Raw genomic sequence first — 10,425 nt, forward strand, 5'->3', positions numbered from 1 at the left:
CTTCTTGATGTACTCAAGGCTCACAAAGATGCTTTAGGATGGACCATTGATGATCTGAAGGGAATCAGCCCTGCAGTATGTATGCATAAGATCCTCTTGGAAGATAATTCCAAACCAGTGGTTCAACCGCAAAGAAGGCTAAATCCTACAATGAAGGAAGTTGTCCAGAAGGAAGTAATGAAGTTGTGGAATGCAGGGATAATCTTCCCAATATCTGACAGCCCATGGGTAAGCCCGGTTCAAGTTGTACCAAAGAAGGGAGGGATGACGGTCATCACTAATGAGAAGAATGAGTTGATCCCTACTAGAACAGTGACTGGGTGGAGAATGTGCATAGACTATAGAAGATTGAATGATGCCACCAGGAAGGATCATTTCCCTCTCCCATTCATTGATCAGATGCTGGAAAGGTTAGCCGGCCATGCCTATTACTGTTTTTTGAACGGATATTCTGGGTATAATCAAATCGTGGTAGACCCCAAGGACCAAGAGAAAACTGCCTTCACATGTCCATTTGGAGTTTTTGCGTATAGGAGGATGCCTTTTGGGCTCTGCAACGCCCCTGCCACATTTCAAAGGTGTATGCTCTCCATTTTTTCTGATATGGTCGAAAAATTTTTAGAAGTCTTCATGGATGACTTCTCTGTTTTTGGTGATAATTTCAATGCTTGCCTAAACCATTTAACTCTTGTCTTGAAACGGTGCCAAGAAACTAATATGGTTTTAAACTGGGAGAAATGCCATTTTATGGTACCCGAAGGAATTGTTCTTGGCCATAAAGTTTCAAGAAAAGGGATAGAGGTTGATAAGGCAAAGGTTGAGATTATAGAAAAACTCCCTCCACCAATTAATGTGAAATCTGTTAGAAGTTTCTTGGGGCATGCCGGATTTTACAGAAGGTTTATCAAGGACTTTTCAAAAATAGCCAAACCTTTGAGTAATCTGTTAATGCTTGATAACCCTTTTGTTTTTGATGAAAACTGTCAGCATGCATTTGAAACTTTAAAAAATAAACTCACAACAGCACCAATCATCACACCTCCAGATTGGGGATTACCTTTTGAACTCATGTGTGATGCAAGTGACATTGCAATTGGTGCTGTACTTGGGCAAAAGAAGGGAAATTTGCATCATGTCATATATTATGCAAGTAAAGTGTTGAATGAGGCCCAAAGAAATTACACTACAACAGAAAAAGAGTTGCTAGCTGTAGTCTATGCATTTGATAAGTTTAGATCATATCTGATAGGATCAAAAGTTGTAGTTTACACTGATCATGCTACACTTAAGTATTTGATGTCAAAGCAGGATGCTAAACTAAGACTCATCAGGTGGATACTGCTCCTACAAGAATTTGACATTGAGATAAGAGATAGGAAGGGCACTGAAAATCAGGTCGCTGATCATCTGTCAAGGCTACCACATGAAACAAATCAAAAAGCATCCCAGCCCATAAATGAAAGCTTCCCAGATGAGCACCTTCTGCAGATCCAGCAAGCACCTTGGTTTGCTGACATAGCAAATTACAAAGTGGGAAGGAAGATACCGCAAGAATTCTCTAAGCAACAAGTGAAGAAGTTGATCAAAGAAGCAAGGAAATTTTCATGGGATGAACCCTTCTTATTCAAGAGATGCTCTCATGGAGTGATCAGGAGGTGTATTCCTGAAAGTGAAGTGAGGGACATCTTGTGGCATTGTCATGGTTCAGCTTATGGTGGACACTTTGGCCCAGAAAAAACAGCCTCAAAAATACTGCAGAGTGGCTTCTATTGGCCAACTATTTTCAAGGATGCCAGAGAATATGTACACCAATGTAATGAATGCCAGAAAGCAGGAGGATTAACAAGAAGGAATGAGATGCCTCAAAATTTTATCTTAGAATTAGAATTGTTCGATCTATGGGGAATTGATTTCATGGGGCCTTTTCCTCCTTCCAATTCTTTTAGATACATCCTGGTAGCAGTGGAATATGTCTCAAAATGGGTAGAAGCCATAGCCACAACCACCTGTGATGCACAGATCGTCCTCCAATTCCTCAAAAAGCACATCTTCACTAGGTTTGGAGTGCCCAAAGGTCTTATTAGTGATGGTGGTAGTCACTTTTGCAACAAACAAATGGAGAAACTCCTTCACAAATATGGAGTAATTCACAAAGTAGCCACACCCTACCATCCTCAGACTAACGGCCAAGCTGAACTTGCAAATAGAGAATTAAAGAAGATCCTAGAGAAAACAGTGGGAATCACAAGAAAAGATTGGGCTAGAAAGCTAGAGGATGCATTGTGGGCGTATAGGACAGCTTTTAAAACTCCTATTGGCAAGTCACCCTTTTAGCTATTATATGGCAAATCCTGCCACCTCCCTGTAGAGCTTGAACACAGAGCTTTTTGGGCCACTAAACTCCTCAACCTTGATCCCCAAGCTGCAGGAGAAAAAAGGTTGTTACAACTAAATGAACTGGATGAATTCAGACTGGAAGCTTATGAAAATGCGAAGATATACAAGGAGAAAGCTAAGAAATGGCATGACAAGAAGATCACAAAGAAGGAATTCAAGCCAGGACAACAAGTGCTCCTGTATAATTCGAGGCTTAAAATCTTCCCTGGCAAACTGAAGTCTAAGTGGACTGGCCCATACTTGGTGACAAAGATTTTTCCCTATGGGAATATTGAACTGCTAGATGAGGCAACAAAGAATCAATTCACTGTAAATGGTCACAGAGCAAAGTTGTACTTGGGAGGACAATGGGTTAAGGAAAAAGAGGTTCAACACCTACAACCCTCTTAAAAAGAATTGAAAGGTGTCAAGCTAGTGACAATAAAAGAGCACTTGTTGGGAGGCAACCCAACCAGAGGTAGTTTTCTTTTCATAGTTAGTTCAATAAAAAGGTTAAATGAGTGGTATGTATTGCAAGGAGCTAAGTTTGGTGTTTCACACCAAAACATATTAAGGGAGAATAAAGGATTCTAAGTTTGGTGTTCCACCAAAATCTTACTTAAAAGCACATTCTCACTTTCTATATAAAAGGTTACTAGCTCCAAGCAATCTGACAAATCATTTAAGCATTGTCTGTTTCTAGTTTTCAGTTTTATTACCTTTAGCAAAGATTTAGGCTTTCACATATGGTTATGCATAAGAAACATGGCAAGAGACTAAGTTTGGTGTTCACACACCAAAGTAAGTTCAACCGCCTACAAGAAAGTCTTGCACACTAACAAATCATCTAAGGGCTTGAGAAACAAGCAACTTCCATTAACACTGCAGAAATTCAATCACTCTTCTGGAGGACTACTCACCATTAGCTGAGATGAAAGAAGAAGAAGCCACCAAGAGGTTGTATTGTCACTTAACTCCATCAGTATTAAATTGCTCTAATTTGGAAGTGTGAATATGCCCATTTTAACAGAAACTGTTAGTGTAGTATGCATCAATTATGTTTTTGTTTTTTTAATAAGTAGGCTGGTTTTCATGTTGGCTTGTGTGTTCATTTTCACTTAACAAGAAGCATATGTTATCCCCTGCATCTTTTATTTCAATAAAAGAACAGTTTGAATGTGAAGTAAAATAGTCTCTGTTAGTTAGAAGTGGAATAAAAGTAAGTGGTGGTATGTGTGTGATTGTATAATAGCTCACTTTTAGTGAATAAAGAGCTAGGATATCTCCTTCTAAGTAAAGAGTGGCCTACTGTCTATGAATCTCAATTGAATTGAAATCCTTGGTTAGAAAGAAAAACAAAAAGAGGGAAAGAACAAAGAGAGCCAAAAAGTGGCAAAACAAAAGAAAAACAAAAAGAAACAAAGCTGGACACCAATAGCTTGAACCTTAAAATATATGCCTGTGATGTCTTTGTACTAGGATCTGCTTGGATTAGTAAGCTCTTAGGAGTGCCTCAACACTTGGTGACTTGGGTTAACTAACCCGGGATCATCAGCTGAAAGTCCACTATCAAGAGCAACCTAACTACAAGACATTTAGTAGCCCAAAGAGGTGCTGGGCATCAATGTTTTAAGAAGGAATGTAAGCCAAGTGTCTATGGTGAATAATGTGTCAAGTATAAAGAAAAGAAAATGAACTTGCTACACATGACACTCAAATAAAGCTTATGAACAAAGTAATAACCAAGGATAAAGGAATAATGAGAGGTCATAGCAGTATGTCACTTGAAGCTTGAAGGATACTTTCTAGGCCTAGGAGTCAATAAGAAGTGAGTATTTGCATATCCACATAAAACCCCATGAACTATCAATAATACTCTGCTAGCATGAACTTCCTTTTCCATTTCATTCTTTCTTCTTAATAATTCATTTCTTGCTTGGGGACAAGCAAGCTTTAAGTTTGGTGTTGTGATGACAAGTCATCCTAGCCTATTTTATCTAGTCTTTTTCCTTAGTTTTCATTAGAATTATGCACTTTCTTGAGCTACAAGCAAGCTAATTGAGTAGATTTTCATGTTTCCCTTGATTGAACCAACCATATATGAATTCATGCCATTTCATGAGGTTTTGTGCTATATTTGTTGCATATTATGAAAGAATGAATATCTCATGATTTTGAGCATAGCTTTGATTAGTTTGGTTGATTAATGATAGGTGAAGAAAGCTTGGAGAAAGGTTGAAGCAAAGAGGAATGGCTAGAAGTGAAGAATGGAAGTTGATCCTGGAGGCATGAAGTTAGCCCCAACGTTAGCCCCCTAACTTGGAGGCTAACGTTGGGCATGAAGATCACTCCCTGGACTCCCCACGTTTGAGCCAACGTTAGCCCCCTAACTTGGAGGCTAACGTTGGCAAGAGAAACTTGAAACTCATCCCTGGGCCAGCCAACGTTTGCGCCAACGTTAGCCCCCTAACTTGGAGGCTAACGTTGGCACATGAGTTATAAAGAGGGAGAAGGCCAACGTTTGCGCCAATGTTAGCCCCCTAACTTGGAGGCTAACGTTGGCACATGAATCACAAAGGGAGGGGCACCAACATTTGCGCCAACGTTAGCCCCCTAACTTGGAGGCTAACGTTGGCGCCACTAGCACTAAGCAAGGCCAACGTTAGGGTCAAAGTTAGACCCCTAACGTTGGCACCAACGTCCAAACCAGAGAAATCATGCTTGCTGCTATGAAAAGTTAGGGTCAAAGTTAGACCCCTAACTTTGGCCCTAACGTTGGGACCAACTATGGCTAACTTCAAAACCGGTTCAATTGGTTCACTTCGGTTCTTCTTCAAACTTCAAGAGCAATCAACCAAGGCCTCTTTCAACCCAATTCCACCAAGAACAAAGGCCCAACTCAAAGCTTGAAGATCATTTTGGAAAGTGTATAAATAGGATAGAATTCAAGTTATTAAAGGAGCTTTCCTTTTAGAATTTTCATAATAGTTTTCGGAGAGTTTTTGAACTTGAGTGAACTTTAATTTCTTGTTTTCATTGCTTTCAATTTCATTTTACATTTGTCTTGGATCTTGGATTGGAGAATTGAAGAAATTCTGTTCAATCTCAATCTTGGATCTCTCTGTTTCTTTACTGTTAATTGAATTCCATTTCCGGTTCATTGTTCTTCCTCTTTTCTTTGCAATTTACATCTTCCTTGCAATTGTTCTTGTTGGATCTAGGAAGGCATTGAGATCTAGACTTGGTTTTCTAGTCTCTGGGCCCTGAGATCTCAATTTTATATTCTCTATTTCTTGCTTCTTATGTTCATTTACCTTTCTGCTTTATTTCCGGTTCAATCCCAATTCCCTTTTACTCTTCTGTTTAATGCAATTTAACTTTTCCTTGATTAAATTCTGCAAATCCACATCCCAATCCCCTTTACATTTCAAGCAATTTACATTCCTTGCACTTTAAGATTCCGCAATTTACATTTCTTGCATTCTAAGTTTCTGCCATTTAATTTCTTGTTCTTTAAGATTCAGCAATTTAATTTCCTGCTTTCTTTAATTTCATGCAATTTACATTCTGCAAGTCACAAATCACTCAACCAACACTTGATTCGCTTGACTAAATCAACCACTAAACTAAAATTGCTCAATCCTTCAATCCCTGTGGGATCGACCTAACTCCCGTGAGTTTTTATTACTTGATACGACCCGGTACACTTGCCGGTTGGATTTGGGTGTTTTGGAAGAGATTTATTTTTCCTCCAAAATATCTCATCAGACAGCACAACGAAAAAAAAACCGGGAAAAATAAACCGGAGGAGCCTGCCGAAGTTGAGGCCATTACAGCTCGCCCTTAGCTGTCCTCCTCGGAATAGCGTCATTTAAACAACGAAGGTCAGCACAACGTAAAAAAAAATAGGGAAAAAAAACCCGAGGAGCCTGCCGAAGATGAGGCCAATACGGCTCGCCTTTAGGTGTCCTCGAAATACCGTCATTTAAAGAACGAGTGTCAGCACAACGTAAAAAAAAAAAAACCGGGAAAAATAAACTTGAGGAGCCTGCCGAAGATGAGGCCATTACAACTCGCCTTTAGGTTTCCTCCTCGGGATAGCGTCATTTAAACAACGAAGGTCAGCACAACGTAAAAAAAAACCGAGAAAATAAACCGAAAAAAACCGGAGAAACCTACAGAAGATGAGGCCATTACAGCTCGCCTTTAGGTGTCCTCCTCGAGACAGCGTCATTTAAAGAACGAGGGTCAGCACAACGTAAAAAAAAATCCGAGAAAAAAACCAGAAAAAAAACCGGAGGAGCCTGCCGAATATGAGGCCATTACGGCTCGCCTTTAGGTGTCCTCCTCGAAATAGCATCATTTAAAGAACGAGGGTCAGCACAACGTAAAAAAAAAACCCAGAAAAAAAAATCGGAGGAGCCTGCCGAAGATGTGGCCATTACGGCTTGCCTTTAGGTGTCCTCCTCGAGATAGTGTCATTTAAAGAAAGAGGGTCAGCACAACGTAAAAAAAATCGGGAAAAAACCAGAAAAAAACCGGAGGAACCTACCGAAGATGAGGCCATTACAGCTCGTCTTTAGGTGTCCTCCTCGAGATAGCGCCATTTAAAGAACGAGGGTCAGCACAACATAAAAAAAATCTGAGAAAAAATCGAAAAAAAAACCGGAGGAGCCTGCCGAAGATGAGGCCATTACGGCTCGCCTTTAGATGTCCTCCTTGAAATAGCGTCATTTTAAGAACGAGGGTCAGCACAACGTAAAAAAAATGGGAAAAAAAACCAGAGGAGCCTGCCGAAGATGAGGCCATTACGGCTAGCCTTTAGGTGTCCTCCTTGAAATAGCGTCATTTAAAGAACGAGGGTCAGCACAACGTAAAAAAAAACTGGAAAAAAAACCGAAAAAAAAACCGGAGGAGCCTGTCGAAGATGATGCCATTACGGCTCGCCTTTAGGAGTCCTCCACGGGATAATGTCATTTAAAGAACGAGGGTCAGCACAACGTAAAAAAATCCGGGAAAAAAACCAGAAAAAAAAACCGGAGGAGCCTGCCGAAGATGAGGCCATTACGGCTCGCCTTTAGGTGTCCTCTTCGGGATAACGTCATTTAAAGAACAAGGGTTAGCACAACGTAAAAAAAAAAAACCGGGAAAAAAAACCCGAGGAGCCTACCGAAGATGAGGCCATTACGGCTCGCCTTTAGGTGTCCTCCTTGAAATAGCGTCATTTAAAGAACGAGTGTCAGCACAACGTAAAAAAAAAAAAACCGGGAAAAATAAACCTGAGGAGCCTGCCGAAGATGAGGCCATTACAACTCGCCTTTAGGTGTCCTCCTCGGGATAGCGTCATTTAAACAACGAAGGTCAGCACAACGTAAAAAAAATAAAAAAAAAACCGGGAAAATAAACCGAAAAAAACCGGAGGAACCTACAGTAGATGAGGCCATTACAGCTCGCCTTTAGGTGTCCTCCTCGAGATAGCGTCATTTAAAGAACGAGGGTCAGCACAACGTAAAAAAAAATCCGAGAAAAAAAACCAGAAAAAAAAACAGGAGGAGCCTGCCGAAGATGAGGCCATTACGGCTCGCCTTTAGGTGTCCTCCTCGAGATAGTGTCATTTAAAGAACGAGGGTCGGCACAACGTAAAAAAAAATTCGGGAAAAAACCAGAAAAAACTGGAGGAACCTGCCGAAGATGAGGCCATTACAGCTCGCCTTTAGGTGTCCTCCTTGAAATAGCATCATCTAAAGAACGAAAGTCAGCACAACGTAAAAAAAAATCTGAGAAAAAAACCGTAAAAAAAAACCGGAGGAGCCTGCCGAAGATGAGGCCATTACGGCTCGCCCTTAGGTGTCCACCTCGAGATAGCTTCGTTTAAAGAACGAAGGTCAGCACAACGTAAAAAAAAATAAAAAAATAAAAAAAAAACTGGGAAAATAAACCGGAAAAAAAACAGAGGAACCTACAGAAGATGAGGCCATTACAGCTCGCCTTTAGGTGTCCTCCTCGAAATAGCGTCAGTTAAAGAACGAGGGTCAGCACAACGTAAAAAAAAAACCGGAAAAAAAACCGGAGGAGCCTGCCGAATATGAGGCCATTACGGCTCGCCTTTAGGTGTCCTCCTCGAAATAGCATCATTTAAAGAACGAGGGTCAGCACAACGTAAAAAAAAAACCCAGAAAAAAAAATCGGAGGAGCCTGCCGAAGATGTGGCCATTACGGCTTGCCTTTAGGTGTCCTCCTCGAGATAGTGTCATTTAAAGAAAGAGGGTCAGCACAACGTAAAAAAAATCGGGAAAAAACCAGAAAAAAACCGGAGGAACCTACCGAAGATGAGGCCATTACAGCTCGTCTTTAGGTGTCCTCCTCGAGATAGCGCCATTTAAAGAACGAGGGTCAGCACAACATAAAAAAAATCTGAGAAAAAATCGAAAAAAAAACCGGAGGAGCCTGCCGAAGATGAGGCCATTACGGCTCGCCTTTAGATGTCCTCCTTGAAATAGCGTCATTTTAAGAACGAGGGTCAGCACAACGTAAAAAAAATGGGAAAAAAAACCAGAGGAGCCTGCCGAAGATGAGGCCATTACGGCTAGCCTTTAGGTGTCCTCCTTGAAATAGCGTCATTTAAAGAACGAGGGTCAGCACAACGTAAAAAAAAACTGGAAAAAAAACCGAAAAAAAAACCGGAGGAGCCTGTCGAAGATGAGGCCATTACGGCTCGCCTTTAGGAGTCCTCCACGGGATAATGTCATTTAAAGAACGAGGGTCAGCACAACGTAAAAAAATCCGGGAAAAAAACCAGAAAAAAAAACCGGAGGAGCCTGCCGAAGATGAGGCCATTACGGCTCGCCTTTAGGTGTCCTCTTCGGGATAACGTCATTTAAAGAACAAGGGTTAGCACAACGTAAAAAAAAAAAACCGGGAAAAAAAACCCGAGGAGCCTACCGAAGATGAGGCCATTACGGCTCGCCTTTAGGTGTCCTCCTTGAAATAGCGTCATTTAAAGAACGAGTGTCAGCACAACGTAAAAAAAAAAAAACCGGGAAAAATAAACCTGAGGAGCCTGCCGAAGATGAGGCCATTACAACTCGCCTTTAGGTGTCCTCCTCGGGATAGCGTCATTTAAACAACGAAGGTCAGCACAACGTAAAAAAAATAAAAAAAAAACCGGGAAAATAAACCGAAAAAAACCGGAGGAACCTACAGTAGATGAGGCCATTACAGCTCGCCTTTAGGTGTCCTCCTCGAGATAGCGTCATTTAAAGAACGAGGGTCAGCACAACGTAAAAAAAAATCCGAGAAAAAAAACCAGAAAAAAAAACAGGAGGAGCCTGCCGAAGATGAGGCCATTACGGCTCGCCTTTAGGTGTCCTCCTCGAGATAGTGTCATTTAAAGAACGAGGGTCGGCACAACGTAAAAAAAAATTCGGGAAAAAACCAGAAAAAACTGGAGGAACCTGCCGAAGATGAGGCCATTACAGCTCGCCTTTAGGTGTCCTCCTTGAAATAGCATCATCTAAAGAACGAAAGTCAGCACAACGTAAAAAAAAATCTGAGAAAAAAACCGTAAAAAAAAACCGGAGGAGCCTGCCGAAGATGAGGCCATTACGGCTCGCCCTTAGGTGTCCACCTCGAGATAGCTTCGTTTAAAGAACGAAGGTCAGCACAACGTAAAAAAAAATAAAAAAATAAAAAAAAAACTGGGAAAATAAACCGGAAAAAAAACAGAGGAACCTACAGAAGATGAGGCCATTACAGCTCGCCTTTAGGTGTCCTCCTCGAAATAGCGTCAGTTAAAGAACGAGGGTCAGCACAATGTAAAAAAAAAAACCGGAAAAAAAACCGGAGGAGCCTGCCGAAGATGAGGCCATTACGGTTCGCCTTTAGGTGTCCTCCTCGGGATAACGTCATTTAAAGAACGAGGGTCAGCACAACGTAAAAAAAAAATCCGAGAAAAAAACCAGAAAAAAAAACCGGAGGAGCCTGCCGAAGATGAGGCCATTACGGCTCGCCTTTAGGTGTCCTCCTCGGGATAACGTCATTTAAAGAACG

This window comes from Arachis ipaensis, chromosome B6, assembly GCF_059453495.1.
Source record: "Arachis ipaensis isolate K30076 ecotype BB chromosome B6, ASM5945349v1, whole genome shotgun sequence".
Taxonomy (NCBI): domain Eukaryota; kingdom Viridiplantae; phylum Streptophyta; class Magnoliopsida; order Fabales; family Fabaceae; genus Arachis; species Arachis ipaensis.